Below are 6,767 nucleotides of genomic sequence, written 5' to 3'. Positions count from 1 at the left end.
TCTCTTATTAGACAAAGGCACCAAAAACATGCATTGGAGAAAAGATAGCATCTTCAACAAATGGTGCTGGGAAAACTGGAAATCTATATGCAACAAAATGAAATTAAACCCTTATCTCTCACCATGCACAAAACTCAACTCAAAGTGGATCAAGGACCTAGGAATTAAACCAGAGACTCTGTGTCTAATAGAAGAAAAAGTAGGCCCTAATCTGCATCATGTGAGATTAGGCCCCAATTTACTTAATAAGAATCCTGTGGCTCAAGAATTAAAATAAAAAATCAATAAATGGGATGGATTCAAACTAAAGAATTTCTTCTCAGTAAAAGAAACAATCTGTGAAGTGAACAGAGAGCCTACATCTTGAGAGCAAATCTTTACCCCTCACACATCAGATAGAGCACTAATCTCTAGGGTATATAAAGAACTCAAAAAGCTAAGCACCATAAAAACAAATAGCCCAATCAATAAATGGGCCAGGAAACTGAAAAGACACTTCTCAGAAGAGGATAATCAATCAATCAACAAATACATAAAAAAAATATTCATCATCACTAGCAATTAGAGAAATACAAATCAAAACTACTCTATGGGGCTAGGGTTGTTGCTCAGTCACAGAGCACTTGCCTTGCATGTGTGAGGCACTAGGTTTGATTCTCAGCACCACACATAAACAGATACATAAATAAAGGTCCGTCAATAACTAATAAAAAATATTTTTAAAAAACTACTCTAAGATTTCATCTCACTCCAATCAGAATGGCTGCTATTATGAAGACAAACAACAATAAGTGTTGGAGAGGATGTGGGGAAAAAGGTACACTCATACATTGCTGGTGGGACTGCAAATTGGTGCAGCCAATATGGAAAGAAGTATGGAGATTCCTTGAAAAACTGAGAATGGAATCACCATTTGACCCAGCTATTCCTCTCCTCAGTCTATACTCAAAGGACTTAAAAACAGCACATTACAGGGAAACAGCCACATCAGTGTTTATAGCAGCACAATTCACAACAGCTAAACTGTAGAACCAATCTAGATGTCCTTCAGTAGATGAATGGATAAAAAAAAATGGGGCATATATACACAATGGAATATTATTCAGCAATAAAAGAGAATAAAAACATGGCATTTGCTGGTAAATGGATGAAGTTAGAGAAGATAATGCTAAGTGAAGTTAGCCAATCCCCCAAAAAACAATTGTTGAATGTTTTCTATGATATAAGGAGGCTAATTCATAGTGGGGTAGGGAGGGGAGCATGGGAGGAATAGATGAACTCTAGATAGGGCAGAGGAGTGGGAGGGGAAGGGAGGGAGCAGGGGGTTAGCAAGGATGGTAGAATGTGATGGACATCACTATCCAAAGTACATTTATGAAAACACTATTTGGTATCAACATACTTTATATACAACCAGAGATATGAAAAATTGTGCTGCATATGTGTAATAAGAATTGTAATGCATTCTGTTGTTTATTTTTTAAAGATCAATTTAAAAAAGAAGCAGACATGCCAGAAATGAAAGACTCAATAAATCAAATTAAAAATTCAATGTAAAAGATCACTAGTAGATTAGAACACTTTGAAGACAGATTCTTAGGACTTGAAGACAAAGTATATAATCTTGAAAATAAAGCAATAAAGAAAAGATGTTAAGCAACCATGACCAGAATATGCAAGAAATCTGTGATAACATTAAGAGACCAAATCTAAAAATCATTGGCACAAATGAAGGTTCCAAAATACAAACAAAAGGAATGTACAACCAATCAAAGAAATAATAACAGGAAATTTTCCAAACTGTAGGAATAAAATGAAAATACAAGAGACATATAGAGCTGAGTGTAATCTATAATCATCTATAATCACAGCAGAGGGAGGCTGAAGCAGGAGGATCACAAGTTCAAAGCTAGCCTCAGCAACTTAGCGAGGGCCTGAGCAACATAGTGAGACCCTGTGTCAAAATAAAAACTAAAAAGAGCTGGGGATGTGACTCAGTGGTTAAGTGCCCCTGTGGTCAACCCCAGTACCAAAAAAAAAAAAAAAAAAAAGAACAAACAAACAACAACAAAGCATAAAGAACTCCAAATAGGCAAGATAAAAAGAGTATCTCCAAGGCACTTTACACATAAAATGAATATATAGAAAAAAGAGAATTTAGAAGCCACAAGAGAAAAATGGCAGGTCACATTTAGAGGTAAGCCAATTTGAATTTCAACTGACATCTCAATCTAGACACTAAAAGAAAACAGATGCCAATCAAAATTACTATGTCCAGCAAAACTATCCTTCAGAAGATGACATAAAAACCTTCCATGATAAGCAGAAACCAAAAGAACTCATAACCACTAAGCCTGCACTATAAAACATTCAATGAGCTCAGTGTGGTGGCTCATGCCTGGATTCCCAGCAGCTCAGGAGGCTGAGACAGGAGGATCATGAGTTCAAAGCCAGCCTCAGCAAAAGTGAGGTGCTAAGTAACTCAGTAAGACTCTGTCTCTAAATAAAACACAAAATAGGGCTGGGGATGTGGCTTAGTGGTCGAGTGCCCTTACTTCAATTTCTGGTACAAAATATATGTATACACACACACACACACACACACACACACACACACATACATTCAGTGAAATAATTCATGCAAAAGAAATGAAAAATAAAAATGAAAAGAGCATAGGGATGAATTGCACTAAAAAAGAGTCAGTTAAAGAAGAATCAAGTTTGATTAAGCATTAGAAATAAATAAAAAGCAGCTCAGAACATGAAAATCAGGAAGCAGTGAAAGAGAACTCTTGGTCATCAGGAACAAAATATAAATCCCCAAAAGGCCTTGCCCCAGTGACCCACCTCCTTCAGTCACACACTACCTGCCTACAGTTACTACCCAGTTAATCCCTATCAGGGGATTAATGCACTGATTAGGTTAAGGTTGTCATAACCCAGTCATTTCACCTCTAAACTTTCTTACACTGTCTCACACATGACCTTTTGAGGGATAATGAGCTCCAACATTAAAAAATAGAAAAATACCAAATAAATACTCTAAGATTACATCTCAAGGCTCTAGAAAAAGAATAACAAACAAATACTGAAATCAGTTAAATATAGGAAAGTTAAGATCAGAGCCAAAATTAATGAAATTGAGAATAAAAATTTATACTCCAATAAACTAGAAAATCTTGAAGAGATTGACAAATTTCTGGATACATATGACCTATCCAAATTGAAACATAAAGATATAGAAAACTCAAAAAAGTTTTAAAAAATCAATGTCAAGCAATGAAATTAAATTTGCAATTAAAACCTTAAAGCAAAGATCATTTAAATAAATTACTTTTAGTTTAATGAGTTTTACAATTAGTCACTAAATTACTTTTGTATTTCAGATACAATTTCTCCTTGAAGGATTTAAGAATTTTTTCTAAAAGGGTTTTACTTAATATTTTGTTTTGTTTTGTTATACCCAGGTTAAAAAAAAAAAAAAACAAATATCAAATATTAGTATTGACGAGTTTTGCCACTTTAATGTTAATGGGTATGGTAGCCATAAAATAAGGAAATAGTAGACTGGAACAATAACTATACACCAAATGAACCTTACAGACATATACAGAACCTTTCACTTGATCTAGAATGAATTTTTGTTATGTTAGAGACTAAATGCACTGCAACCTAATTCCCAGTGTGAAGGTATCTTATGGGAGAGGCTTTGGTAGGCAATTAAATAGTGAAGACAAAACACTCATTAGTGACCTTATATATATTTATTAAAAAAAACTCCCTTGCCCCTCTGCTATGTGCAGCAGGCAGGCTTTCACCAGACAATGAATCTTGCAGTGCCTTGATATTTGACTTCCTAGCCTGCAGAACTTCTGAAAATAAATTTCTGTTGTTCATCAGCCATTCAATGTATGACATTTTGTTATAGTAGCTTTAAAAGAGTAAGACATCATTTAATAGCAAAAAGATACACATTCGATAAAAAAAGAAAAAATTACATGAAATGGAAAAAAAAAAAGATAACCATTCTTCTCAAACACATGCTACACATTCTCCAGGATAGACCATGTTGATCACAAGTCTGAACAAATTTATGGTTAAAATTATTCCAAGTATCCTTTTTGACATAGTAGAATGAAACTAGAAATTAATAACAAAAGAAAATTGAAATAAGAAATACACGAAAATTATAAAACATAGTCCTTAACAACCAATGAGTAGAAGAAGTCAAAATGACAACAAGAAATTATTTTCAGAGGAAAGAAAATTAAAACATGAAATAAAACTTAGTAGTTGGAGAAAAGACTAATGATAAACACCTACATTAAAAGAAGATCTCAACTAAATAAATGAACACTTCATGGAACTAGGAAACAAACAACTAAATCCAAAGCTAGTAGATGGAATAAAATAACAAAATGAAGGCAGTAATAAACAAATAGAAGATACAAAATGATAAGGAAAAACAATGAAACTAAAAATTGGTTTGTAGAAAGGTAAGCAAAATTGATACTTAGCTAGACTATGAAAAAAGGAGAATGTCTCAAAATCAAGAGTGAAGGAGGATAGTTATGACCAATACCACAGAAATTTTAAAAAGATGAGGGAGTATTATGAACAATTACACACCAACAAATTGTGTAACCTAAAAGAAATTGATAAATTCCTAAGAAGAGGCATCTGACCAATCTGGAATCAACAAGAAACAGAAAGCTGAAATACTCCATAAACAAAAATTTGACTGAATCAGTAATCAAAAACTCCCCAAATGTCCAGATCAGATGGCTTCACAAATGAGCTCTACCAAATGTTTAAGTTAGAGTTAGCACCAATCCTTTCCAAAATATTTCCAAAAATATAAGAAGAAGCACTCAAAAACTATTGTTTTGAGGACAAGATTGTCCTGATACCAAAGTTAGACAAGGACACTATAACAAAGGAAAACAACAGGCCAATATACCTGATAAACATGGATACATGCACCATCAATAAAATATTAGAAAAAAAATTTAACAGTACATTAAAAGTTGGAATGTATGGGTGATTATATATTGTAGAACATATTAACTGAATGATCACCTCAATAGATTCAGAAAAAGCCTTTGAAAAACTTCAACACCCTTTAATGGTAAACACTCTCAACAAATAAGATGTAGAAGGAACTTACCTTAACATAACACAGGCCACATTTGAAAATCTCATAACTAATAACATATTCAATGATTTAAAAATCTGATGAAAGCAGATTTTTCTGTAGCTGAAACAAAGCAAGAATATCGTTCTCACCACTTTTTTCAGCTATTACTAGAAGTCCTAGCCCAAACAAATGGACAAGAAAGAGACAAAAAGCAACCAAATTGAGGGATGAAGTAAAATTATCTGTTTGCAGATGGCATGGTCTTTTTTTAATATTTATTTTTTACTTTTCGGTGGACACAACATCTTTATTGTATTTTTATGTGGTGCTGAGGATCGAACCCAGCGCCCCGTACATGCCAGGAGAATGCGCTACTGCTTGAGCCACCTCCCCAGCCCTGGCATGGTCTTATATACAGAAAAAAATAGACATATAAATATATGCATGTTTATAAATATATGTACATATATTCATATATTATAAATATATTAATATATTCATAAATTTATGTATACATATTTATATTATAAATATATTTTTATATATTTGTGTTTATAACTTGTGATCCGTCTGTCTCCACCTCCTGAGTCACTTAGGATTATTGTGCTCAGAGATATATCCTAGTGACTCAGGAGGTGGAGACAGACGGATCACAAGTTCAAGGCTAGCCTCAGCAACTCAGTGAAGTTGTAAGAAACTTAAGAGAACCTGTCTCAAAATAAAAAATAAAAAAGGGCTGGGAATGTTAGCTCAGTAGTGCAGCACCCTCAGGTTCAATTCCCAGTATATATGGTATTTATATATTTATTATATATACTTGTCTATGTACATAAACTATATATTGATACATATTTTAAAGTAATAAATTCAATAAAATTGTAGGATACAAAACCAACATGTAAAACTTAGTTTTAGGGGCTGGGGTTGTGGCTCAGTGGCAGAGCGCTTGCCTCGCACATGGGAGGCACTGGGTTCGGTCCTCAGCATCACATAATAAATGAATAAGTGAAATAAAGATATTGCATCCATCTATAACTAAAAAATATTTTTTAAAAAACTTAATTGCATGTTTCTATACATTAACAATGAACTATCCAAAAAAAATTTAAGAAGAAAATTCCATTTATAATATCATCAAATACATGCTTAGGAAAAACTTAACCAAGTAAGTGAAGGATGTGTATACGTTGTATGTCCGCTAATACCAGGATCCTTCATTACAAGCAGTCCTCCATTCATCACCATGGTCTTCCACATCATATAGGCAATATCATGCTCAACCTTATAAACACTAGGGTCTTATTTTTTCTATTAGGAGGCCTCTCCTTAGGCCTGTTCACAGCAATTTTTTTTTCTTTATAGGCAGTCCTTTAGACAGCCCCCTCCATGAAAGGGTCTTCACCACACGAACAGATTTATGGGTAACCGGCCGCCTGTAGGATGTGTTTGATTTCTATTGGCAAGTTCCCCATTAACGCCACCCACATCATAATGTTTCTTTTTTCCATGGGTCATTTCGAATGCTCAGGTAGGAATGTTTACTATACAGGAAAGCTGCACCGCACCGTAAGCCACATTTCTCTTTTGCATCCTTATCTTAAGGCGTAGTTAGTGCGTGCCCCATAACAGT

This window comes from Marmota monax, unplaced genomic scaffold (assembly GCF_021218885.2).
Source record: "Marmota monax isolate L192 unplaced genomic scaffold, Marmota_monax_Labrador192_F-V1.1 WCK01_AAM20220418_F8-fsc01257, whole genome shotgun sequence".
Taxonomy (NCBI): Eukaryota; Metazoa; Chordata; class Mammalia; order Rodentia; family Sciuridae; genus Marmota; species Marmota monax.
This window is presented reverse-complemented; position numbering follows the sequence as displayed.